Raw genomic sequence first — 27,222 nt, 5'->3', positions numbered from 1 at the left:
AGGAAGGGTCATTCCACTCATGAGGGCCAACGTAGACTCAAAAGAGAAAATCCCTCACGTACATTAGTCACATTTGTTTAGCCTTGGGAGATGAGACTATTCTCAAAAGACAAAGATAGGAAATAAGACACAAAGATTGTGTCAATAAAACATCACCCAACCAGAGCAGCTCGTTGTCATTTTTTTTTTAATGGAAGCCTTTTACCGTATGGAACTAATTATCGCCATCTGCCGTTCCATACTTCTATTTCCTGTCTAGCAGCTCATTCTTCAAAAACTCAGTAGCTTCCTCTCTTTACATTTGTAAATGCTGTTGACTATGGATAAAATCCATGTTTACTTTCTATTCAGAACCCCATAGGAAAGCTTGTTTTAATCACCCACAGATGTTTCATTCAGTTCTGCTTAGCTTGGCACAGAACTTCAGAAGGAAATAAAAGAAAAATCTTTATTTTATATTTCAATTGTAGATTGTTACAGACTAAATAAAATGCCAAATTGTTATTGGAAACAACACAGCCACCGTAATAACGATAGTCGACATCTTATTTTTACAATTATAATTTTTTCTGGCATTTGTTTAACTCAAGATGGTTTCCATATTTTACAAAGGGCTTTTCCCCCTTCTCTGAATGAAACTCCATTGAAGCCATAGAACTTTGTAATTTATTTTCAATACATTCTTGTACATTTGAGAAAAATGGAAACTATTGCATGATTTATAGTGATTAGGCTTTTAAATACTTTTCACCCTTCTGGTGTCATGTTTTGATATGTGTTATCCTTTTGGATTCCTTTAAGCCAATTCCAAAGAGCATTTCATACACATCTAGTATTATATGAGGCAGCTCTTCCTTATTTCCCTTTTATTTTTGATTTCTTAACTAAAAATATTAATGACATATAAACATTCACTGCAAATTACATTTACACTTTGCAATTATTAAATATAAGGGGAAAAGGCAGATCTTCTGGTTGAGCATTTCTATGAATTTTTGGTAGACTCTATCTCTAAAGCCTGTGACATGATTGCTAAATATCTCATTTCCTTACAATTCACCCTTCCTTTCAACCCAAAGCTAGCTCACCAGATTCACTGAAACCCAGAAATTTCTAATGAGGTTCTTTTGAATTTCTTTTTATTCCACTAATGCCAAGAATCAAACTACAAAAAAAAATAGAATCAAACTATACTTTACCAGACCTAAGTCCAAAATTTCCCAAACGTTTGCTTCTTCCTAAGTCTAGTCATTCACATTGCTCCTTCAAAAAGCATTTTACTTAAATTATATTTACATGGCAGAACTCATTTTCAACTTTCTTCTCATCCAATGTGTTAAAATATCATGGGTATTAACTCTGTTTTGTTTTTTATTCAATATATGTGGTTCACATTGAAGAATAAAAAAACTTCTCAAATAAAGAGAACCCCAGAATAAACCTACTGGCTTGAAGAGAGATCCAGTTATGGTTCCTGATATAGTCTGGATGTGTGTCTCCATTCAAATTTCATATTGAAATGCAATCCCCAATGTTGGAGGTTGGACCTTGTGGAAGGTGTATTATGCCATTCTGGCACTTCTATAAAGAAATACCTGAGACTGGGTGATTTATTTAAGAAAAAATATTTAATTGACTGAAAGTTCCACAGACTGTACAGGAAGCATGGCAGCATCTGCTTCGGGGGGTGGGAGTGGGAAGGCGGGGCACTCAGGAAACTTACAATTATGGTGGAAGGTGAAGGGGAAACAAGCACTTCTTACATGGCCAGAGTGGGAGCCAGGGGGCTGGTGGTGCCACACACTTTTAAACAACCAGATCTCACCAGAACTCACTCACTATCATGAGAACAGCACCAAGGTGGAAATCCACCACCATGATCCAATCACCTCCCACCAGGCCCCACCTCCCACACTGTGGACTACAGTTTGATATATTGGGCAGACACACAAATCCAAACCATATCAGGAGGTGTTTGGAACATGGGGGTGGGTTTCTCATGAATGGTTTAGCACCATCCCCCTTGGTACAGTCCTCCTGATAGTGCATTCTCGAGAGATCTGGTTGTTTAAAAGTGTGTAGCTTTTACATGACTGTAAGTTTCCTGGGGGCCCCTCCAGAAGCCCAGCAGATGCCAGCACCATGCTTGCTGTACAGCCTGCAGAACTATGAGCTAATTAAACCTCTTTTCTTTATAAATTACCCAGCCTCAGGTATTTCTTTGTCTGTTCTATACAAGAACACACTAATGCAGTTCCTGGTCATTGTTTCAATACATGTGTTAAAATTCTGGTTTGAATGTGCTCATTTTGCTCTACATAATTTTATCTTGTTGATCTTCTCCATGTGTCTATTCAGAAAACCTCGAGGTCCAAGAACTTGTGTAATACTGGAGAAAAGAGTACATACATGAAGGGGAAAGACTGAGATTGTGTCTAAGAGAAGCTACCAAATCAGATGTTTTAAGTCCACGTATGGAAGGAAAGAGTTTTCTTCGCACGGCCGTATTTTCCTCTGTCAGTGACAGCTCTTCAGAGAACAGCTCTGAACTCTGTGTTGATAGTGAGAAAGAATATTTACTTTCCCAAATTATTTGACCCTACCAGCTGTATACATTGGTGATCCAACATCAAAGACAATTAACAAATCCACTAAAGACACAAGGACAGTTTTTGAAGTCAAAGTTGTGCATATATTTTGTGTAACTAAGATCCTCTACCTTTAATTAATTAAAGCTATTGGTGGCTATGAATGGGTTTTTTAAACATTATTTTACAAGTCTTTCATTTCAGAGAGGGAAATAAAGCTTATTCATCCTTTGATATCCAGACACTGTAATCAAGACAACTGGGTTCCTATGGGTCAAAGACAACAAATTATAATTTACCACACCATAAGAATAAACAAAACTTTAATTTATAATGTAGCTAAAGAGTTCTTCTTGTAGAATTCTGCCACGATTTACATGGTGATGACATCAAAGTCTTGTCCTCCAGACACACTTGTCCCCTTTACAGAAAGGGGAGAACCAGAGGACTTAATGCTCACCATTTCTCTATGCTTATGTAATATTGGGTGACCCTTTTACAAACAGCAAATACAGGCACTTAGTTGCTGAGAAATTATAGAGGGAATAAAAACAGAATGGTCAACTATCTAAAGAGATTATAACTAAAATGAAAAGCAGAGGGGAAAATAAAAGTATTATACATACATAGGAATAGAGGCATTACATTTTATGCTATAATTGAAAGTTGGTGTAATTTAGTTCCTTTTAAAAATCCAAATATGGATGTGTAAACATCTCAAACACTGGCATGCATCATTCTTTGTGGGTGGATCAGTCTAGGAAAGGTCAAGAAAGCTCTACCCACTTTTACAAAATAAATCACATGGTTATTAGTTCTTAATCTGTGAAATAGCCTGCATAATACTGTATTTCCTCAAATCGAAGATTCCATCCATTTTAAGACATACTACTATTTTATTTAGCAAGAAAAAGAAAAAGCTATGCCAATTAAGCTATGGCATATGATCAATTTAAAACACATTCCAATTTCAGAGATATTAAAATGTGAAAAAATGTGCATCTTAGATTTGAAGAAATACAGTGAAATCTTATCTATACATATATTCACATAGGAACAAAACTTGACAATAGTTCTGGAATACAGTAGCATACTTCTTAAGAGTATCAAATGTATAATGAATTCTTTAAAGAAGAAGAAAGAGACATCTCACAAGAAACATGGAAAATTAACTTATCTATACATGTTCAGAAATATTTTGTATTTTCCAATACATTTTTTCCATTATGATCTTACATATTTATTTATTTAAGTGTATTGCTGTTCTACTGATTACATAAGTAAAAAGTGCTTATAATTTAAAAAGTGAAACTTTAGAAAATACACAAAAATAGCATCCTGATAAAGATCTAGCCTGATTTTGATCTGTAATGATGCAGGCACTATTTTTTTAAATAGTCCCTCCTCCTTTTCTCTTGCTTTGTTCCTTAATTCCAGATAGCCTCTTCCTACGCACACAGCTGCTGCTGTAGTTGCTGCTAGAGCCCCCATCAATCTCTACAATGCTTACCCAGCTTCTAGAGCCTTTGCCCAGTTTGCAGTGGGAGACATTCAGCCTCAATCCTTCCACTCCATTTGATTCCTTTAGAGGAGGGAGGAAGGAAGAGGGATAGGGGTGGGTTCGAATTTTAAGATATTAGGACTCCGGATTCAGAAATAGCTTCAGGGAAGTTCAAGGTTAACACTTAATACCGTTTCAACTATTTCAACTACCTTACAGATACTAAGGAGAAAAGAGTGGTTATGTTTCTCCTCCAAGTTTTTTTTTAGTGCTTTCTAGCTGATCCCAAGATTTCATTTTGATTAGCATGGTAATACCAATGCACACACATTAACTAAAAAACTCAGAGTTCCATTGCTACTTAGGATGATGAATGCCATAAAAAGAATATTGCTCCCACTCTAACAACCACAAAAGAGTCAGGTGACCTACAAAACTGTAAGTATTCTTGAGCCCATCAGAGGGCTGAAGTCACAACACAGCCAAGTAACCTGAATTCCAAAGAGGGACAAGCTTTCCAAAGTTAGATTGCACACAAAGCTCTTTGCAGAGCAGGGGAGACAGAGGTGGTCACCATTCAACTAGGCAAGAAAAAAATCAGCCAAAATTTGAATGAATTCTTAAAGGGCAAGTGTGGGCTGGCATGTCAATTTGGAAGAGCTAGAAGCCCCAGACACAGGGGAAGTTTCACTCACAATCTCAGGTTCAACCTCAGTTTCATGAGCCTCCCCCTGGGTACGCATACGAAGACAAAGACGGACCAGAGCTGGAAACTTGAGAGAGCCATCCTTCAGGGACACATCTGCTGCTGATGGAGACAGGCACTGATGAAGACCCTTTCAAGCAGACACATCTGTCTGTGGAGTTGGGCAGGAAATCTTGGGCCCAGGACTCTGCAATGATTTCAGACACAGGTCAGCTACTGCTAGGAGAGAGACAAAAAATTCTCTCCCACCTAAGAGCAACCACAGATAACAAGGCAGAATCCAGTTGACATAGAGAGGAGATGAAGGAATGCTGAGAAAACCCCAGTTTTGAGGCCCAGGCATACAGGGCCTGCCTAAGACTGAGGCTGGACCATTACAAGACAGAGTCCCCTCTGCCCCCACCCAAGCCCAAAACCAATTAACAAGCAACGGTAGTTTAACACTGGGAAGGCAAGAACATGAAAAGAGACCCTCTGTGTTTCAAGCAAGCAAGGTAGAATGGGAACACTGAGAAAAGTCATCCAGGACTCCAGATCCCACTCTAAGCTCAAAGGAATGGCAGCCATCACCAAGGGATTTGAAGCCTGTTCAACTCAGTCTCTTCAGTTCTTCTCCATACAATGTCCAGCATTCAATAGAAAAGTACAAGACGCACAAAAAAGCAAGATAAAGCATGCTATTGTCAAATGATCGACCAACAGGAGCAAACACAGAGATGACTTTGATGCTGAAACTATTGAACAGAGACTTTAAAATAACTATGATTACTATGTTAAATGATCTAGTGAAAAAGTTAGACAACATGCATGAACAGATAGGAAATTTAAGCAGAGAGATAGAAACTATAAAAAGAGTCCAGTGGAAATGTTAGAAATTAAAACATTTTTAGAGATGAAAAATTCATTTGATAGGCTTATTAGCAGACAGGACACAGTGAATGTAAAGACAGATTAATAGAAATTTCCAAACTAAAACAGGTAGAGAAAAAAGAATAAAAAGAAAATTTAAAAAAAAAAAGTAGAGTTATGGGGCAAATCAAATGGCCTAAAGTATGTGTAACTGAAGTTCAAGAATAGAGATAATGGACAAGAATTTTCCAAAGTTAATGAAAAACAACAAACCACAGATCCAAGAATCCCAGAGAATCATAAGCAAGATTTTTTTAAAGGAAAACAAAAATTAAAAAACACTGATATATTGCATAAACTGCTGAAAAAATATTTAAGACAGGCAGAGAAAAAAAGAGACATTGCGTTAAGAGGAAGAAAGTCAGAATCTAAAGTAGCATCACTTATTTCATTTAAAACCATAAAATTGTAACCCTCACATTGGGCAACTTAAATTTTATGTTTAATGTTTCCTCATATATTTTGTCTCCCTTATTTGACTGTAGACATTAAGGGAAGAGACCCAGTCTTAACACTGTATTAACATTACATTTATCCTCTTCTACGTTGCTTGACAAAGCATGGGTCTTCAATAAGCACTTCTGACTTTGGAGCAGATTTACTTTTTACATGATTTTTTTTTGCATAGGATCAGTAAACTTTTTCTTACAGGCCATACAAAGTCTTAAGATATAAAATTACTTTTAGATTAGCTTTATGAAGCTTTTAAAATTTATATTCTCTACCTTTTATTTTTCAGAAATAAAAATCTTTTAAAATGTGTGAAACTGGCTCTACATTTAGCAAAATGAGATCATGGAGTTTCCCCACTCTAATACTTCCTTTCTCCAGCATTTACATATTGAATTTTAGATAATATTGTTACCCACACAATGGGAGGGTCTTATCACTTGGTGGGTGACAGTCCAAAGACCACAACCAACGAGCACTTAACAAAGGGATTTTGTTTCCTGCAACAAGTAAGGAGGACAGCTGGGGCAGTTTCCCAAACCCGTACCTCCCAAACAATGGTGAAAACAGCTTTCATTAGGCTGGTTAGCTGAGCCATTGTATGCAGAAGTAGAGTAAAGGCAGAGCCTGTGAGGCAGCTGATCATGCTTCTCCATGTCACATGTGTAGGAAATGGCAGATAAGCTCCTTCCTGGGCGGGGTTTTTAGTATGGTAATGAGGAAAGTTCACAAGATTCATCTCCAACTCAGGCATCTCTGGACTCAACCAGTTTTTTTTCATCTAGAGCTGAGCTTCACTCTGGAACTTTTTGAAACAACTCAAGATGCAACAGTTACAAGTGGGTGCTTTTTCAGGGTGCATACCCAGAAACCTGGGGATCTTGGGTTACAATATCATATCCACATATTATTTTGTTATCTACAATTCTCTATGTGTAATTTGTCTTTTCCTCCACAAACAGATTGTCGATCCTTCAAAATAAGGTCTGTAATGTCTGTATTTTATATCTCATACACAACAGATGCATAATAAAATATTTGGTTACTAATGTTAAAATAATAAAAAAATCTAGGAATGTCCAGCTCTGACCTGCTACGTTTAGGTCCCAGGCCCAAGAAGAGGGAGCCTACAGTAAAAGATGTGGAGTCCATTGCTGAACTCGACCTTGACCTTCATCCACACTCTCAGCTGCTTGTTCCCCACTGGGCTCAGCTTCCCCTTTCAGGCCTCACACACCTGTAGGTGGGGCCAGGTCTGAGGTTCCCTGACACATTTATCTCTCTGGTTCCACAACTATCATTTTATCCCCTTCTCATAAGCTGCATACCCAGTTCTAATTCCAGCCCCGAGAGTCAGGCTCTGGACAAGAAGTAATCTTGAAAAGTATGAAAACAAACAAATCTCTATATATAGCCACAGTAAAAAGGTGATATGATCGGGTATGTAAACCATTCTTCTACTAGGATTATATTTGAGAAAAATGCAGCACATTTTCACATAACAAATATCTATGAAATCAAAGAACATAATCCCCAAATTATTAGTTTAGCAGAATGTTTAAATAAATGGAATGTTTAGCCTGCCAACTTCTCATACAAGTAGAATAATTATTCCATAAAAACGTCACACTCTAAAGCCTAGGATTTGCCAGTGTGCTCTTGCAAATACGTTTGTGCCTAAGAAAATTCCAAGTATCGGAGCTTCAAAGATGAGAAACACTGAAGTGTCCAATCAATTTCTTTGACCCACCCCAGATGTTACAATCTATTCTTGGTAGTTACGTTCTACTGAACATAACAGAAACACTGAATTAGGGAACACTGAACCATAGATCCCAGGAGAAATACAGAGTTGGGTTCCTGCAAACATCGATCACAACATTTCTATCAATCAAGACATAACCTTGCTTTATGTGTTTGTTTAAATAAACCTTATTTAATATATTATTGATTCATTAACACTGAACTCAGAACTAAAGCACCTTAACTCCTACCTCAACGAAGCTGAGGTATTTTCTCTGTAAGGCACTTCACAGCCTTCTGCTTAGGAATACTGGACACCACTTCAATACCAAGCTTCGGAGGAGGGAGGCATTTTAAACAGCAAAATCACTAGGAAATAGCACAAAAATGTGGAAAATATGGCACTAAGCAGACTGCAAATTTAAAAACACTTATTTACAAGAGCTGAAACAAGAAGATAGAGCGTTACCTTATTCAACATCATCTGGGAACATCCACATCAGATAACTCAAATTCTTCATCACTCTACACTTATCCACAAACGACTGCAAAGGCACCATGAGTACAGATTTGGGGGATCTCAGGGATGCAGATTCTAGTGGGATGGCAGGAAAAACAACATTCTAATAAGCTTTCTAAAAATGAAATGGGCCAAGCCAGGAGAATACTTTCCAATCTTTGGTGTGGTTGTTTGTAATTCAGATCTGCCACTCCCAAATCAGGTACACATCAGAAAATCTGGATGGAAGGCTTGTTAAAAATACTCCAGTGTTTCTGACTTAGTAGATCTAGATGGGGCTCAGAATCTGTACTTTTATCAACAAATTTTTCATCACTCTACGCATGTCCGCAAATGACTGCAAAGGCACCATGATTTGGGGGATCTCAGGGATGCAGATTTTAGTTGGATGGGGAGAAAAACAACATTCTAATAGAATTTCCTAAAAATGCAATGGGCCAACCCAGGAGAGGACTTCCCAATCTTTGACGTGGTTGCAAAAAGGAAATTTTTGCAAATAGGCAATTTCACAAATACAGAATTTGTCATAATAAACATAGACTTTATCTCCATCTCAAATGTCCTCCTCAATAGCCCAATTTGATACATACCTTGCACATCCTCTGACCTCTCTCAATTTTTCATCCATTGATCTTGTTACTTACTCATCAACACCCACACACTCCCCTTGGCTCCAATGCACATTTTCATCCTTCCTAATCATAGAAGTGCTACGCTCAAGTTTGTGCATTTCATTGTATGTAAACTTCATCCAATATATATGTGACAAAATAAGTATAGTAAAATGCTAATAAGAGAATCTAGGTGGTGGGTATATGGGTGTTCACCATAAATTTTTTTCAATTTTTTGTGTGTTTGAAAACATTCCTAATAAAATGGGAAAAGAGAATAGGAATCACACATTCCAAAAACATTGTAAAAATATATTTAATGAAATGAAATTGAATCTTTCCCCAATCTTCCGCCCAACGCCTCACTTCCCTTCATAATGTCTTCATCAGGTGGTCATATGGACAAGTCATTTCCAAATGCTGCTTCATGGACCAGCTGCCTCAGAATAACCCAGGTGCTGATAAAAATACAGGTTCTGAGCCACATCCAGATCTACTAAGTCAGAAACACTGGAGTATTTTTAACAAGCCCCCCCACCCAGATTTTCTGATGTGTACCTGGTTTGGGAGTGACAGATCTGAATTACATACAACCACACCAAAGATTGGCCCATTTAATTTTTAGAAATCTCTATTCGAATATTGTTTTTCCTCCCATTCAACTGGAATCTGCATCCTTGAGGTCTTCCACTCATCTATTCTTTTATTTTGGGGGCCATAGACTGAATCCCTCTTCCTCTTTATAATAATTATAGTTCTCATTATTATTTTTTTTTGTAGAGATGGGGTCTCACTACATTGCCCAGGCTGGTCTCAAACTCCTGGACTCAAAAAATCCTCTGGCCTCAGCCTCCCAGTGCTGGGATTACAGGCATGAGCCCCTGCACCCAGCCCACAGCTCTCATGATCAGTGCTGATTACATCGTATGATGATAAACTCTGTGCTACGCTCTGTGCATCCTCTCATGGTAGCCTTGTAGATGTCATGCCCCACCCCATCTTCCTACCCTTCCCAATACCAAGCAGTCAGGGAAAGTTCACCTTCTGTGAAATCATGACATGACCTTCTAGTGCCTTCACCAGCCTTTTCTGAAAACGGTCAAAGAGTAAACCTCAGACATTCTACTCTGCATGAATGAATTTATCTAATCCTCTTTTTTTTTCTTTTTTTTTTTCTTTTGAGACAAGAGTCTCACTCCGTCACCCAGGCTGGAGTGCAGTGTAGCGATGATCTCAGCTCACTGCAACCTCTGCCTCCTGGGTAAAAGCGATTCTCCTGCCTCAGCCTTCCAAATAGCTGGGACTACAGGCATGCACCACCATGCCTGGCTAATTTTTGTATTTTTAGTAGAGCTAGGTTTCACTGTGTTGGCCAGGCTGGTCTCGAACTGGTGACCTCAGGTGATCCACCTGCCTCAGTCTCCCAAAGTGATGGAATTACAGGCGTGGGCCACCACACCCAGCCTTAAAAAAAAAAAAAAAAAAAACACACACAAAAAAAAAGCCAGCATCAGCATCTCACTCTGTTGCCCAGGCTGGAGTGCAGTGGTGCAGTCTCAACTCACTGCAGCCTTAACCTCCCAGCCTCAAGCAATCCTCTCACCTCAGGCTGCCAAGCAGCTGGAACCACAGGCACGTGCCAACATGCCTGGCTAATTTTTGTATTTTTTGTAGAGACAAGGCTTTGCCACGTTACCCAGGCTGGTCTTGAACTCCTGGCCTCAAGTGATCCTCCCATCTCGGCCTTCCAAAGTGCTGGGATTACAGGTGTGAGCCACCGCCCCCAGCCTGATCTTCTTCTGAAAGTAGATCTTGACAGAAGTAGACACTAAACAACATAGAAAGAGAGCCTGGAACCAGGTAGAAAATATCATTTGCCTACTTCACAGTTCTGCACAACACTGGCCCCATTTAAAGGGATATAATATGTTTCTCTATTCAGCTGAATAAAAGATTTCAAGTGATCTAGAAACCAGTTTCTACTATTTACAATTTAGACATGTTTGACTGAAATTTAAAATTAATCCTTTCGGCTGCCATATCCCATGAGCTAAAAAAAATTTGTATAATATCTCAGTGTAAAATAATGTCACCTTGAGGTCTGTTTAATTTTGCTTTTTTGAATAATATGTTCAAACATTCCTGCTAAATGCAGAACTTTAAACAAGCTGGACTGAAAGATTTTTTAAATAAGATTTGGGGGATGAAATCACCAAGTTACCTGGTGTTTTTCAATAAAATTGAGATTTCTCAATTTTATAATTTTTAAATGAAGTATCATTGTACTCTGCTATGAATCAGATGGACACTGACTGTTTGGTAGCCTTTAGTCTAACCTTTACAAATGTTGGCATTCTGGGATGTGACACATTTTTTATGAATGTGATGTCTGTGTTAATGTGTTCATAATGTGTCTTGTTAATACAGCCGGAATGTTTCTGGGATTATAGGTGTGAGCCACCACACCCGGCCCCACTGGTAATTTTTAAATTGGTGTTTTCTAAATTTCCCGCATATTTAGCCACTGTTAGGTTGACCACAAAATTGCCATTTTTCTTGGCCAAAATGATTCAATCTAATGCTTACTTAATTTGGATTTTAAAAGATAAAGCAGAAGTGCTGTTAGTTAGCAATTTTATTTCTTCTGCCTCCCATGGGAATAATTTTCAAATGTTTTCCTCTCTACTGTGAACTAAAGTATAATTTTCTACTTGTATGTTCTTTTTCGTAATTTTGAAAACTTTAGACCAGAAGAGATGACTCGTGCCTGTAATCCCAACACTTGGGGAGGCTGATGTGGGAGAATTGCTTGCGCCCAGAAGAAGTTCAACACCAGCCTGGGCAACATGGTGAGACTCTTTCTCTTAAAAAAAAAAAATAATAATAATAGCTGAACATAGTGGCATGCACCTATAGACCTATAGTCCTAGCCACTCAGGAGGCTGAAGATCACTTGAGCCCAGGAGGTTGACGCTGCAGTGAGCTGGGTTTGTGCCGCTGCCCTCCAGCCTGAGCAAGAGAGCAAGACCCTGCCACTAAATAAATAAATGAACTTCTATCTATTTCCAAGACTATCTTTTCACCTTTTTTGACTCAGCCATTCTGGAATAGCCAGCACCCACCCCAACTTTGGAAAACCACACGTTTACATGCAAAGTCAAGATGACATTGAAAGGCAGAATAGAAATAAAGATATTTTGTATTCTTCTAAATTATTCTTTAAGTTCTACTTCAAGTGACTTTTATAATATTTATATAGAAAGTACTTAAAATTGTCTCATGATATGGCAGAGAACCCTAAGGAGTCCAGAAAAATTCAGCACCTGTAAAGATCAGAACTTGATGGTACAGAAAGAATTTTAAAGAGTAAGTAAAACCTTTCCAAAAAGATGTTTACTTTTTGAATAGCATCCAAATATCACAAAGAAGATATGAACAGAAGTTGCAGAAAAGAGTTCTATTTCTTTGTCGATATAAAAAATAAGAAATACTGCTTAATATACAAATGATAAATGCTTATGATGATGGCCATCCTAAATGCCCTGACCTGACCATTACTATGCATTTAAAAAAATATCACAGGCGGCCAGGCACAGTGGGTCACACCTGTAATCCCAGCACTTTGGGAGGCCCAGGCAGGCGGATCACCTGAGGTCGGGAGTTCAAGACCAGCCTGACCAACATGGAGAAACACCATCACTACTAAAAATAGAAAATTAGCTGGGCATGGTGGTACGTGCCTGTAATTCCAGCTAATCAGGAGGCTGAGGCAGGAGGATCGCTTGAACCTGGGAGGTGGAGGTTACGGTGAGCCAAGATCTCACCATTGCACTCCAACCTGGGCAACAAACTCTGCCTCAAAAAAAAAAAAAATCACAGGCACCTCATAAATATGTACAGATATGATGAATCAATAAAACAAAATTTTTAAAGAAATACCTTATCTAGAATAATTTATTATGAAATATTTTTTAACCAAGGCTCATGACTTATATTTTCCAATTTGGATTAAATGTGTATTTTGAGTCTCCTGTCAGCTAATTCCTTCCCAGAGTTCACCAATATAAAATATCTCTCCCCTTCTGCGTTCCCTGCTACTGCCATTCACTCAACCCTCAGGCTGCCTTATTTCATTAATTAGTTTTGATATGTACATACCTGTCACCTATATAAACACTCCTTAAGAAAAAAGAGTATGTCTTGACTATCTTTGTTCTATTTCTTTGTCGATATAAAAAATACCCCCTCAGGGTCTTGTACACTGGAAACATTCGTGTACACCAGATCTCTCTTTTTTGTTTAAATCAACTGTTTTTTCCCCTTGACTGGTTTAATTACCCAAATCTGCATCTTCCCTCATCCATCTCTACTGCTATTTCTAGAAAGGCAATGGCCCAACAATATACAGTGGTCTAGGCACAGACACACAATAGTTTTATTTCAAATCTATATCTCAGGTGCTAAACAGATTCATGCAGTCAAAGCAGCTGCGCTCCGTGTACTGTTCCCAGAATGTAAATAAGTACTGTGTTAAAAATTAATTAGGCATTCGCTCAAATACCTAATGGTCAATTCAGACATTTCAGGCTTCAACTTTAATAATACAAAAATATTTAATAACGTTTATCTTTCAGAACTGTGTCAATGGGATCATGGATGAGCTGACTCACTTCACTGAAGAAATTTACCCTCTGTAGAAAAATGTAAGCCTAGCAGATTCAAACTGTTTATACAAGATCTAAAAGAATCTCAGAGATACCTTTCAAATATGCATACAAAATATTTTCTGACTTAATTCCTGTATATTACTTTTGAGTAGAGTGTGGACAGACTTCCAAGGCTCAAATATAGGGCTATTGTTCAGATACTATTTTAAAATCACAATAATCATCTTAGTGATTGAAATAGTCTAGTTATTATCTAGATTTGGAATCAACGGCCTAGGGTTGAATTCCTGGTTCTGTGACTACCTTATGTTGGGTGGGCTTGGATAAGGCATTTAATCTCTCCTAGTGTGTTTTCTCATATCTAGAGTAAAGAAACTTCTGCTACCTACCTATTTAAAATAGATATTTTGAAATCGAATTAGAGCAGAGTTCCCCAAACTTGGCACTGTTGGTGTTTGGGGCCAGATAATTCTTTGTTGTGATTCTGTGCATAGTACGATGTTTAGCAACAGGTCTGGCCTCTACTCACAACGCCAGTAGCACGCATGCACACACATGCACACACACATACACACACACACTCCCCAGTTCAGTTATAACAGCCAAAAGTGTCTCCAGATGCTGCCAAATGCTGGGGTAGGGGGGAAGTGACACACACACCCATCCGTCTGCCCCACTGAGAATGAATGAATTAAATGATTTATATGGAAACTTTCATTAATACATTGAATATATACTGATCACCTACTATATGCCACACACTGGCCATGTCAAATCAGATGTGATTCATGCCCTCTAACAGAGCAGATGAATAAATCAGTGTTTGCGGTGACAGGAGTTTAGGAGCCCTTGGGGTCAGGAAGGGGGAAGGGAAGTGTAACATTAAGATATCAAAGAGTAGAAGCCACAGGAATTGGTGATTAAATGGATGCAGGGGAATGAGTAAAGGGAGGAGAGAAAAACAATTCTTACAACATCAACAACGGTTCATTATTATTTATTACCTAAGTCATAAGAATTTTTCCACAAAAACAGGGACATTTCCCAAAAGAAAACTCATACCACATAAATGTTCACAAAAATAAATATTGACTTCGCTGTGGCTGCTTTAATTTTAACCAGTGGGGAGACACACGTAGACAAATGACTCCTTTCTTCCATTCCATTTGCACTTCTATCTCTGAATTCTCAAGACCAACAGAGGTTAGTTAGTCTCCATGCCATAGTTAGACTATCAAAGTCCACAAAGATGGTAGGAAGGGGCTAACGGACAACATGCATCACTGATGGGTTTTTTTATTGCATCCACTGAAGAACACATTCTTTTAACATTGTCTAAGAGTTCTGTTAGATATCAACTTTGAAAACCCAAGTCAAATGCATTTGTGCCATCACCAAAAGAAAATAAGACCTAAACCAGGGTAAAAAACAGCCTTTCCTTCATGACCCTGGAGATGTATACCTTTTCAGAATATTATTTGCATGTGAGGTCCTCAACAGAGGTGACTCTGTTACCTCTCATCCCCGGGGTACAGCAAGGCAACAGCTATCCCATTATCTCATGGCACTTTGTAGTTCATGTGAAACCAGTAACGTGTAGTTTCAAAAAACAGAACATTGCCTTCGTTAGAGGAGAGCTAGTTAAAGGCTGCTAATGGGGCCCTTCGGCTCCTGGTCCTGCAGAGGTACTTGGAGGAGGTCCATGTACCTAACCACATCAATTTCAGATGAAATTCTCATTGCAAATGTATGTTACCCAACACCTCAAAATGTATAAAGGCCTTCCTGGTTTTTAGAGCTTACAAACCCCCTGACAATAGAATTCTTTGTGGAAATATCAAAATTCAAGTAACAGAGACAATTTTTGAGAGGATCAAAAATAGAAACCATTATTGGAGTATAAAAACATTTTAGTTACTTAAGAATCCATATTTCTAAGAAAAGCAGCCTTGTTAACTGACATGTGCCCAATAGGCAATTTTCCCCATTTAATTTTCACAAATAGATCACGCTGAAATGTATTTCCCCTAACAAAGACTGCACATTAACAACAAATGATGTATCTTCAGATTTTAATTAATGTCAAGAGCTTTATTTTGCTTCCAAGCAACTTATAAGAGACATGTTATTAATATAATTTAATTTAAGGGGACAGGCATTTGTTTTCTATTTTTAAAAAGGTGGTTTGAAATTCTGGCCCTCTCAACATCATTTAAACATTCCTGTTCCATGCTTCAATATAATAAATTGAATCAGCATTTTAATTGTGCCCATGCCTTGTGGTTCCTGGCAGTACAAAAAGATTCTCTGTGAGCGCATGACTCCCCCCAAGAAAACCCCACTGAGTGATTAATTACTAGTCTGGAAGATATAAATATGTCTCTCAATAAAGACAGTATGGACTGCTGGAAGCTCTGGCCTTATACATCTCCATGGGGTGCCTTAACTAAGCAGACATCCTCTTAACTCAAACAAGATTCTGGCTCCAGCACTCACGGACAGCTCCCTCATCATACACTGTTCCTTTATTGAACAGCATATTTCTTTTAATTAGCATCATTTTGTACATGTATAAGAATCAAAGGAAATCAGGCTTTTATGTATAAATATATCTAATTTTCAAGGTGCCTCTGTTCCTTAAGAACGAACTAAGGACAATAGTAAATAACCTTGCATTTTCAAAAAAGTACTATCTTTGTATAAATATATTTTAGGATACACCAAGACATTACTCATGCTTCATTCTGAGTTAAAGATTTGGCCATAAGACCATAAATTTATAAACGAAAACATGAACCAGCAGGTCTGTAAGTCTATTCCTAAGCCTCACACCTATTGCATGAACTGAGAAGCCTCATGATTGCTAGAAGGGAGAGGAGCTTAGACAAAGGACTCATTGGCCACCACCCCTTACTCCACATAGTAAAAACAAGAATTGATGGAATTCCTAGGACTGTTCCTACAAGACCAGAATTAGGGAAGAAGAGTTTATACCAACCATTTAAACCAGAAATTGCAAGCAATGTCAACTAACTTGAAAATAAAGATTAACACAAGAAATCAATACTAGAAGTTGGCTTTTTTAAATTGGAGATTTCTCACTTATAAATTTTTAGTCTAATACTTTGCATTAATGATCACGGCATTTATTACTACAATTGAATAACCACATCCCAACACCTTTTCATTATGTTTAAAATGAGGGGGTGGGGACAGGGGAACAGGATTATCATGAGTCATTTTAACCAATCTAGAAATCCAGACATCAGGCTGGGCACAGTGGTTCATGCCTGTAATCCCAGCACTTTGGGAGGCCAAGGTGGGTGGATCACCTGAGTCCAGGAGTTCAAGACCAGCCTGGGTGACAGCAAAACCCCATCTCTACTAAAAATACAAAAATTAGCGGGTTGTGGTGGCACACACCTGTAGTCCCAGCTACTTGGGAGGCTGAAGCGGGAAGACTGCTTGAGCCTGGGAGGCAGAGGTTGCAGTGAGCTTAGACAGAAAAAACAAACAAACAAACAAGGAAATCCAGACACCATGTTCCTAACCATCCTATTTGAAACAGGATGAAAGAAAGGTTTTCTAAAAAGCCAATATGCATTCTGACATGGGAAAATATTATTTGTATACAGACTTCTACTCTCTTACTATTCATATCTTTATCTGGCCTTGCCAAAGATATTTTTGAGCAGGATCATCAAACATAAATGCAAGCACTAAATCCGTAAGCAAACATGAATCTGAATTGGAGTTCTGCAGTAGACTGCAAAAATGGCCATAATACTTAAGCTCCTCCCATCAAGAGGTAGAGTATATTTTCCCACCCCTTTAATCTGGGCTGATCTTATGGGTATTTTTGACCAATAGCATGTGCACAAATGGAAGCATATCAACCCTGAGCTGAGGCCTTAGGAGACCCTACAGCTTCCATTCTCAAATTCTTGGAACTCTGTGCTCACCATGGGAACAAACAGAGTGGGCTGAAAGAGGTTCAGAGCCAATGTGGTCAAAGGTCCCAATCATCCCAGCTGTCCCAGATGTGGCTCTGATAAACCAGTCAGCCCACACAATCTATCAGTTAACTACAAGTACACAAGCAACCTCAGACAAGATTAACCAGGTTTGGCCCACACTAGAAGAACCACCCATCTATCTGGCTGGGTGCGGTGGCTCATGCCTGTAATCTCAGCACTTTGGGAGACCAAGGCAGGTGTATCACCTGAGGTCAGGAGTTCGAGACGAGCCTGACCAACATGGTGAAACCCTGTCTCTACCAAAACTACAAAAATGAGCCAGGCATGGTGGCACACACCTGTAATCCCAGCTACTCAGGAGGCTGAGGTAGGAGAATCACTTGAACCTGGGAGGCGGAAGTTGCCGTGAGCCAAGATCACGCCACCACACTCCAGCCTGGGCGACAGAGCAAGACACCGTCTCAAGGGAAAAACAAAAAAAAAGAAAAAAGAACCACCCAGCTGAACCCAGCCAAAATTGTCAACCTGCAATATTATGAGCCACATTAAATGGGTAGTTTTTTAAACTGTGAGTTTTGGGGTGGTTCATAATGCAGAAATAGAAAGCTAATATAGGTTCTATAACCTCATAACCCAATATTTCCAGGCTTTAAGCTCCAGTTTAAGTTTCCCATTATAGCCTTTTTCAGGTACTAGCGTATATACTCTTTTGACCTATTTCCTTTTGAATTCTAATGCCACTTTTTTCTGTAACAAAATTCAGCACTTAGCTAACCAATTCCCTATATGATTTTCTAAGGTGTATATAATTATTATGCTTCACATACAAATAGAGGCAGAGACCATGTTTTATGTTAATTTTTATTATCTAACACATTAGACACATAGTAGGTATTCAATAAATGCTTGATGTGAAAGTAGCTAGAGTTTGCAATAAGACTTTTAAACTTCATGTGCTAAACTTTTCTTGTTACATGTAAATAATATTATCCTGTGTTACCACAGGGGAGATTGAGTAATTTTTAAACTTTTACACTCCTTTACAAATATAAAATAGAGTAAATGTTATAATAAGAAAGCAAAAAACAACCAGATAAAATTGAAAATTTCTGTATATAGCAAAAGTCACAAAAAAAGCAATTAAAAGACAGTGACTGGAAGAAAGTACAGAGAAAAAAACTAAAAATCCATAATAGACAAAGAGCTCCTATGAAGCAATGGAAAACTGGGAAAAAGATATAAACTTATGGTATTCAGAAGAACCAGTAAAAAAACTGAAAAGATGCTTAACTCACAGATAACCAGCAAAATGCAAATTAAAATAAGCGTTTTATCATTTAGTAAAAAGACTAAAGAAAATACAATATTGATGGGTATATATGGAAATGCGCCTTCTTGCATACTGTGGATAGGAATATAAACTGGCTTATAGGAGGAGAGTTGGGCAACATCTATCAAAATGTTAATAGGCACATCGCTTGTAACCCAAAAATATTTACCGAAATCTTTTTGCATAGAAAACTATGCAAAAATTTAAAAGAATGTGACAAGGTCAGGAGCAGTGGCTCATGCCTATAATCCCAACACTTTGGGAGGCCAACACAGGGGAATCACTTGAGCCCAGGAGTTCGAGACCACCCTGGCCAACATGGCAAAACCTCATCGCTACAAAAAAATTAGCCAGGCATAATGGTGTACCCCCACAGTCCCAGCTACTTGGGAGGCTGAGGTGGGAGAATTGGTTGAGCCCTGGAGGTCAAAGCTACAGTGAGCCGTGATTGTGCCACTGTTGCCTGAGCAACAGAGCAAGACCCTATCTCAAAAAAAAAAAAAGAGAATATGATGAATTTTATGTACTGACATGAAAGATCAAGCAACATTAAGTTAAAAAGGCAGTTTGCTGGCCAATATGGTGAAACCCCATCTCTACTAAAAATACAAAAATTTTTAGGTGTGGTGGTGGGCACCTGTAATCCCAGCTTCTCGGGAGGCTGAGTCAAGAGAATCACTTGAACCTGGGAAGCAGAGCTTGTGGTGAACTGAGATCGCGCCACTGCACTCCAGCCTGGGTGACAGAGTGAGACTCGGTCTCAAAAAAAAAAAAAAAAAAGGCAGTTTGCCAAAAAATGTGCATAGTGTAATACCATTTTTTGAAAGAAGTATATAAATGCATAGAAAAAAGTCTAGAATGATATACATCAAAATAATACTAATTTATTAATTATGTATTTGTATTATTAATAATGATTAGTAAATGGGATGGGTTGAGGGCCATTGAGAGAGTAAAGGAAGACAATAATTTTTACATGCTTATGCATTATTTGGATTTTTCAGAAGCATGGATTTATGTGATATGTGTGTAACTTGTTTATACTGCACATACCTGGGCAGCAGAGGAGAGCAGAGCAAAGAGGGATTCAAAAAAGGAGCCAAAGAAAGAGCTGGGTCTTCACAGAGGAAGTCTTCACTTTTATCCTGGTTCAGACCAGCCGGATGGTCAGCATTACCATAGACATGAACACATATTAGCCCCGGGTGCTCCTGCCACATGTCTTCCTCCGTGGCACAGGAGACACCGAGCAGTAAGCTGTGCTGGGGACCCCGTGTTCAGTGTCTCAGGAGCACAGAGGAGCCTCCCCCTGGAATCTGGAATCAAGATAAATAAGATGAGCTCCTGAAAGTTAAACCTGAAAATCAGCACAAACTGGATCAGAGGAGAGAGAGATGAGAGGTCACCTACATCATAATGAAGCTAGAAGTTACCAATTACCAGGCAACCTCCCTGTGCCAAACACCGCGGATTTTCACACCGTATATCTCACTTCATCTTCAAAATGCCCCTAAGGTTGCTTATTATTATTGAAAGGAAAAATAAGGTTAGAGGAGTTCAAGAAATTGGCAAGGGTTCCATAGCTTCTAGGGGGCAGTGCCAGGGATTTGAACTCAGTTCTGTTTAATTCCAATGCCTATGTTTTTGGGTTTTTTTTTTTTTTTTTGAGATGGAGTCTCACCCTGTCACCCAGGCTGGAGTGCAGTGGCGCGATTTCAGCTCACTGCAAGCTCCACCTCCCGGGTTCACACTGTTCTCCTGCCTCAGCCTCCCAAGTAGCTGGGACTACAGGTGCCCGCCACCAGGCCTGGCTAATTTTTTGTATTTTTAGTAGAGACGGGGTTTCACTGTGTTAGCCAGGATGGTCTTGATCTCCTGATCGCGTGATCCACCCGCCTCAGCCTCTCAGAGTGCTGGGATTACAGGCGTGAGCCACCGTGCCCGGCCTCCAATGCCTATGTTCTTAACTAACATGGTATGCTCTCTCCCTTAACAGACACAGAAAGGCTTCTGGGTTGGCAATACTTGACTATATCCTTGCTCTATGTGTAACAGGATACAATGAATCAATTTAAAAAAATCATATTGCTTAGCCATGGAAGTACATAGCCAACAGCTTCAGAAAAGCACACAGTAATAGTGCCGACTCAAATGCTTCCCGGGCAACAGGGTCCCTGGCTCAAGCAACAGGCCAACTAAGCCACACGATGTGTAGACAAAAATCAAAGTTCTCAGCTTGCCAGGATAAATGCCAGTGCTTAGACTGTGGTTTCACTGAGGTAATGTCATCCCAAGAAGCCTCTTAAGAAACAAACAGCTCATCCACGAGCCCCACATGAGTTCTTTTCATATTTGGAATATCTATGGTCCAACTGGGATATTCCCACTGTCTCTTGTTACCTTAGGCCTGTTTGGAATTCATACAGTCTACATGATTGACACAGGCATTGTCGAAGAACATGTTTCCCACAAAACTGTCACAAACCCAGGTCAATTGGATTCCCCTACAGACCAAGTTAATACATAAAGAACTAGGGCAGCCAGGTGCAGTGGCTCACACCAGTAATCCCAGCACTTTGGGGGACTGAGGCGGGAGGATTGCTTGAGCTTAGGAGTTTGAGAACAGCCTGAACAATATGCAAAACCCCATCTCTACCAAAAAAAAAAAAAAATACAAAAAAATTAGCCGGGCATGCACCTGTAGTCCCAGCTACTCAGTAAGCTGAGGCGGGAGGATCACCTGAGCTCAGGAGGTCAGGCTGCAGTGAGCTGTGAGCTGTGATTATGCTACTGCACTCCAGCCTGGGCAACAGAGTAAGATCCTGTCTCAGGCCGGGCACGGTGGCTCACGCCTGTAATCTCAACACTTTGGGAGGCCGAGGCAGGCATATCACGAGGTCAGGAGATCAAGACCATCCTGGCTAACAGTGAAACCGTGTCTCTACCAAAAATACAAAAAAAAAAAAAAAAATTAGCCAGGCATGGTGGCAGGTGCCTGTAGTCCCAGTTACTCAGGAGACTGAGGCAGGTGAATGGCGTGAACCCGGGAGGCAGAGCTTGCAGTGAGCCGAGATTGCGCCACTGCATTCCAGCCTGGGTGACAGAGCGAGACTCTGTCTCAAAAAAAAAAAAAAAAAAAGATCCTGTCTCAAAAAAAAAAAAAGAACTAGGGAGGAAGGGTGGGAGGGAGAGTGCTGAGTCTTTACGATTGAGAAAGAGATTTGGAACAATTCTGGTAAGGCACACTGATGGAAAATTCATGTCCGTGTTTATCTGTTTTATACGTTGAGGCTCCATGTGAATTTTTTTGAAGAATGAGGACCATAGCTTTAAACAAAAATGTCTGGACACCAGTGAAGTAGAAGCAAGAGATGGCTGATGCCCAGCTATGTAATGACTATTGGAAATAGTGTTGGAATTCTTTGGAAATCAATTCTGCACTTTCATAGCTATGGCTGATGGAGACATGTGGTTGGGAGTAGTTTCCAAGAAGTTCCTCAGAGTGGCTCCATCCAGCGTTCTCTTACGGGTCTAACTTATAACCATACAAGAGCCCTTATAATTAAAACCCTCACTCTTAACCCCAATCCTAAATAGAGGGAGCCCTTTTAAGCATTATGATAGACACAAAGGGAATGTAGGATTTTCTGGAAATGCTGATTAATCCCTTTGGAATGGAGACCCAGATCAGGAGGCAGAGGTAGCTATCAATACAGCTCCAGACCTAAACCATCTGAGTTCAAACCCTAGAGCTACTCCTTTCTAGCTATGTGGTCTTGGGGAGGCTACATGTATTAGTCTGTTTTCATGCTGCTGATAAAGACATAACCAAGACTGGGAAGAAAAAGAGGCTTAATTGGACTTACAGTTCCACATGGCTGGGGAGGCCTAGGAATAATGGCAGGACGCAAAAGACACTTCTTACATGGTGGTGGCAAGAGAAAATGAAGAAGCAAAAGCAGAAATCCCTGGCAAGCCCATTAGATCTCGTGAGACTTATTCACTATCATGAGAATAGCATGGGAAAGACTGGCCCCCATGATTCAATTACCTCCCCCTAGGTCCCCCGCCCCAATCCAAGCCTCAGGATTCTTATATGTAAAATGGAAACCACAGGAGTATGGTGAGAATTAAATGCCCATAAAGTGCTTGGTACTGAAGCTTGCACAGAGTAATCATCCTCAGATGTTGGCTTACATATTATCCCAAGAGAAGCAAAGGCATGAAGATCAGATGGAAAGTAGTGTGGAGAAGAGAAAGCAGTAGGCACAGAGGGGGCAGGAGAGTGAAGAAGGGTGACGAGGAGCTGAAGGAGCTTTCATGATCTGTTAAGGTTTGTATTTCACTGAATAGGGGATAGGGATCCATCAAAACTTGTTAACGGCAGGCCTGGTGGCTCATGCCTGAAATCCAAGCATTCTGGGAGCCTGAGGCAGTGATATGGACAGGAGACAGGGAAACACTGGTTAGAAGAGGGCAGTTCCCTGGCAAAGGCCCCACCCTCAAGCCTGAAGACCTGTGGCCCTAAATGAGGACAGGCATTCCTGTTTTTGCATCCAAAAGGCTGCCTTTGGCCCACCACACCCCCTATTCTGTACCCATATAAACCCCAAACCCCAGGCTCCACAAGGAGATGAGCAGGCGAGGAGACAAGTAGACAGATGGCAGAACAACACAGCAGAGAAAGAGAGAAGAGGAGGAACATCTGAACACCAGTAGGAGTTCGGCTGGGGGCTGTCAGAGCGGGGTTTGGCTGCTGGATGGCCAGGCTCCAAGGGTCAGATCAACTTCCCACTCCATCCCCCACTTCCAGCTCCCCATCCATCCCACTGAGAGCCAAATCCATCACTCAATAAAATCCCGCATTCATCCTTCCAGTCTGTGTGTGATCTGATTTTTCTGGGATGCTGGACAAGAGCTCGGGATACAGAAAGCTTTCACACTGGCGCTCTGCCCTTGCAGAAAGGCAGAGGGTCCATTGAGCTAGTTAACACTCAAGCTGTCCGCAGACAGCAGGGCTAAGAGGGCACACTGTAATACATGACCCCTTGGGTTCCCAGACCTGTCTGTCTGCGTGCTCTCCCTCCCGTAAGGGGTTTGAGCTGCCACGGCAACCGGACAAGCCACACTCCTGTCACATGTCCTGCGAGGGAGATCAGGGAACACCATTTCAACAGAAGGATCACTTGAGCCCAGGAGTTCAAGACCAGCCTGGGCAACATGGCAAAACCCCATTCCTACCAAAAAAAAAATTTTTTAAGTTAACTAGGTGTGGTAGCACATGCCTGTAGTCCCGGCTACTAGGGAGGCTGAGTGGAAGCATGGCTTTGAGCCTGAGAGGTCGAGGCTACAGTAAGCTGTGATCTTGCCACTGCACTCCAGCCTAGGTGACAGAGTGAGAACCTGTCTCAAAGAAAAAAAAGTGTTCTAGTAATTCACTTGTTGAAAAATACACAGTAAGTGCTTACTCTGGGCCAGGCACTGTGCTAATGAAGGAAATAATAACGTAAATAAGTCAAGATTCCTGCCCTCAAGCTTTAGTAGGAGACACAGAAACAAATCATCACAATCCTAAAAGATGGAGATTGCAATAAAAGAATGCACAAAACGCTATGGGAACACAGAGGATGGAGTGAGTAAGTTTGGCAGAGAAGGGAGAGATCTTCCTAAAACCACAGTCAGCTGGTGAGAGAGGGGATCACCGAAAAAATGAGGAGAGATCTTTAATAAATGCAAGATGAAGAGAATAAAGATCTGTATCCAATGAGGAAGTTTAGAATAGCTGAGATTATAACATAAGTGTATCTCCAAGCATCTGGCTGAGCCTGAAGTGATGAATCCTAAAAATCTACTTCCTCAAAACTCCACAAGCCTCTGAAAGACACAGAGAAACAGCTCCAATTGCTTAGGGAGCCAGCGCTGAAAGAAGTTTGCTCCCCTGAATCTGTTCACAGTTTTGACTCTTAGGGGAATCTTTGGAGAGGATGCAAACAAAACTCTCTCGTGTGCATTTAAGAAGTTCTCCTGTCACAGCCTGGCGTGGTGGCTCACAACTCCCATCTCAGCACTTTGGGAGGCCAAGGCAGGGGGACTGTTTGAGCCCAGGAGTTCGAGACCAGCCTAGACAATGTAGTAAGATCCTGTCTCTACAAAAAATTATCCAGGCGTAGTGGTGCATGCCAGTAGTCCTAGCTACTCAGGATGCCAAGGCAGGAGGATTGCTTGAGCCCAGGAGTTCAAGACCAGCCTGGACAACATAGTGCGATCCCATCCCTACAAAAAAAAAATTTTTAATTAGCTGGGCATGGTGGCATATGCCTGTAGTCCCAGCTACTAGGGAGGCTGAGATGGGAGGATGGCTTCAGCCTGAGAGATCAAGGCTGCAGTGAGCTGTGAGCACACCACTGCAATCCAGCCTGGATCACAGAATGAGACACTATCTCAAAAAACAAAGAACAAGAAGTTCACTGTCACTGCCATTTGAGAATGGAGTGATCTGCGCATCCACAAATGGAAAGAAATAGAATGAAGATTACAAAAATTTTATTTAGTATAAAGTTGAAGGGCACAATGGTAGGCCAAATAACGTGCCCCCAAAGATGTCCACAGTCTTAATCCCTAAAACCTGTGAATACACTCCCTTACATGGTAAAAGGGACTTTGCATATATGATTAAAGATCTCAAGAAGAAGGGTATGGGATATAGAAGCAGGGGCTGGAGCAATGCACTTTAAAGATGGGGAAGAAGCCACGAGCCAAGGAACACAGCCTCTATAAGCTAGAAAAGACAAGGAAACAGATTCTCCCGGGGACTCCTCCAGAAGGAACACAGCCCTGCCAACACCTTGAGCCCCATAAGACTTCTGGCCTCCAGAACTGTAAGAGAAAACATTTGTGTTCTTTTAGACCACTACATCTGTAGGAATCTATTGCAGCGCCGGTAGGAAACTAACATGAGGGAGGGCATTTTCTCCAAAGTCCTTAAAGCCCAAATAAATAGTGTTTTATCAATCCTCTCAACATCAGACAAAGGAGAAAGAAAATGGAGGAAGAGGGAGGTTAAAGCAAGTCATCCAAAATGAAAGCAAACAGCAAGGCAGACCCAGGCATTTCATTTTGATGATTTATCAAAATTACAGAAAAAGGCCAGGTGCAGTGGCTCACGCCTGTAATCCCAGCACTTTAGGAGACCGAGGCGGGTAGATCATTTGAGGTCAGGAGTTCAAGACCAGCTCATCCAACATGGTGAAACCCTGTCTCTACTAAAAATACAAAAATTGGCTGGGCATGGTGGCACACACCTGTAGTCCCAGGTATTCAGGAGGCTGAGGCAGGAGAATCACTTGAACCTGGGAGGCGGAGGTTGCAGTGAGCCGAGATCAGTGCTACTGCACTCCAGCGTGGGCAACAGAGCAAGACTCCATCTAAAAAAAAAAAAAAACACACAGGAAAAGAAGATGGGGCTCTGTATTTGGTTGTCCTCTTTGCCAGTAGGATAACATCCATCTCACAGAAGTGGTACAAACTGACTCCACAGCCGGGAGGGCTCGTCAAACTCCCAAGATTAAACAAACAACGACAAAAAAAAAAAAAAGCATATTAGTATTAGCCACAGAGATGCAAAGAGAAAACTCTCTTGCCCTGCCACAGCAGTCAAAGTTTGTGCTAATGTTTGTGGGAGAAAAGGGAGAAAACAAAGTGAGGAAGAAAACATATCCGCATCATTCATATCCCCAAGCAAACAGACTCAGGACGCTGGGGAGTGCCAAATTTAGTTATTTGCAACTTTACCCACTTGCAGGTCCCTTGCAAATACATTTAATGCAATCATCAATAACATCACCTCTTAAAATACACCTTTTCATTTATGAATTTTCTCCCCCATTTTGACCATGTGAAACCTGCAAATTTGATATATGCCAGGAGAGGATGGTAACAAGGTAGACAATCTCCAGCTAAGAAATTTGAAAAAATATATATATGAAGAATAGGGGGGAAAAATCAACCTTTGATGAAATAATTGCTTCTGCTGTTATTTTTCACTATTACTTCAGAAATGTTCTCTCTCTCTCTTCCTTTCTTGTCCCTATAGCGAGGTGCCCTGCTGTTGTGCAGATGAAAGGTCCAGTCTCTTTAAAATTTCATGCAGAGCTCTTCACAACATTGAAGCTTTAAAGGCCCATGGCAAATTCAACATATTGTTACACTTGATGGAAGGAG

The 27,222-nt window shown here is 40.4% G+C and overlaps 1 long non-coding RNA gene across 1 annotated transcript in view; it reads right to left on the bottom strand.

Annotated features, from left to right (window-relative positions):
* Positions 1-26,428, bottom strand: part of LOC131383853 (uncharacterized) — a 51,339-nt gene extending 24,911 nt beyond the window's left edge. Inside the window, exons 1-2 of the long non-coding RNA XR_009214238.1 lie at positions 26,304-26,428; positions 20,056-20,318 (exon numbers count right to left, since the gene is read on the bottom strand). This is a non-coding gene — a long non-coding RNA (uncharacterized LOC131383853). The remainder of the gene's footprint in view (positions 1-20,055; positions 20,319-26,303) is intronic.
* Positions 26,429-27,222: the final 794 nt, after the last annotated feature.

This window comes from Hylobates moloch, unplaced genomic scaffold (assembly GCF_009828535.3).
Source record: "Hylobates moloch isolate HMO894 unplaced genomic scaffold, HMol_V3 SCAFFOLD_6, whole genome shotgun sequence".
NCBI lineage: Eukaryota > Metazoa > Chordata > Mammalia > Primates > Hylobatidae > Hylobates > Hylobates moloch.
Note: the sequence above shows the minus strand (reverse complement) of the source record. Positions and strands in the feature narration are given on the sequence as shown.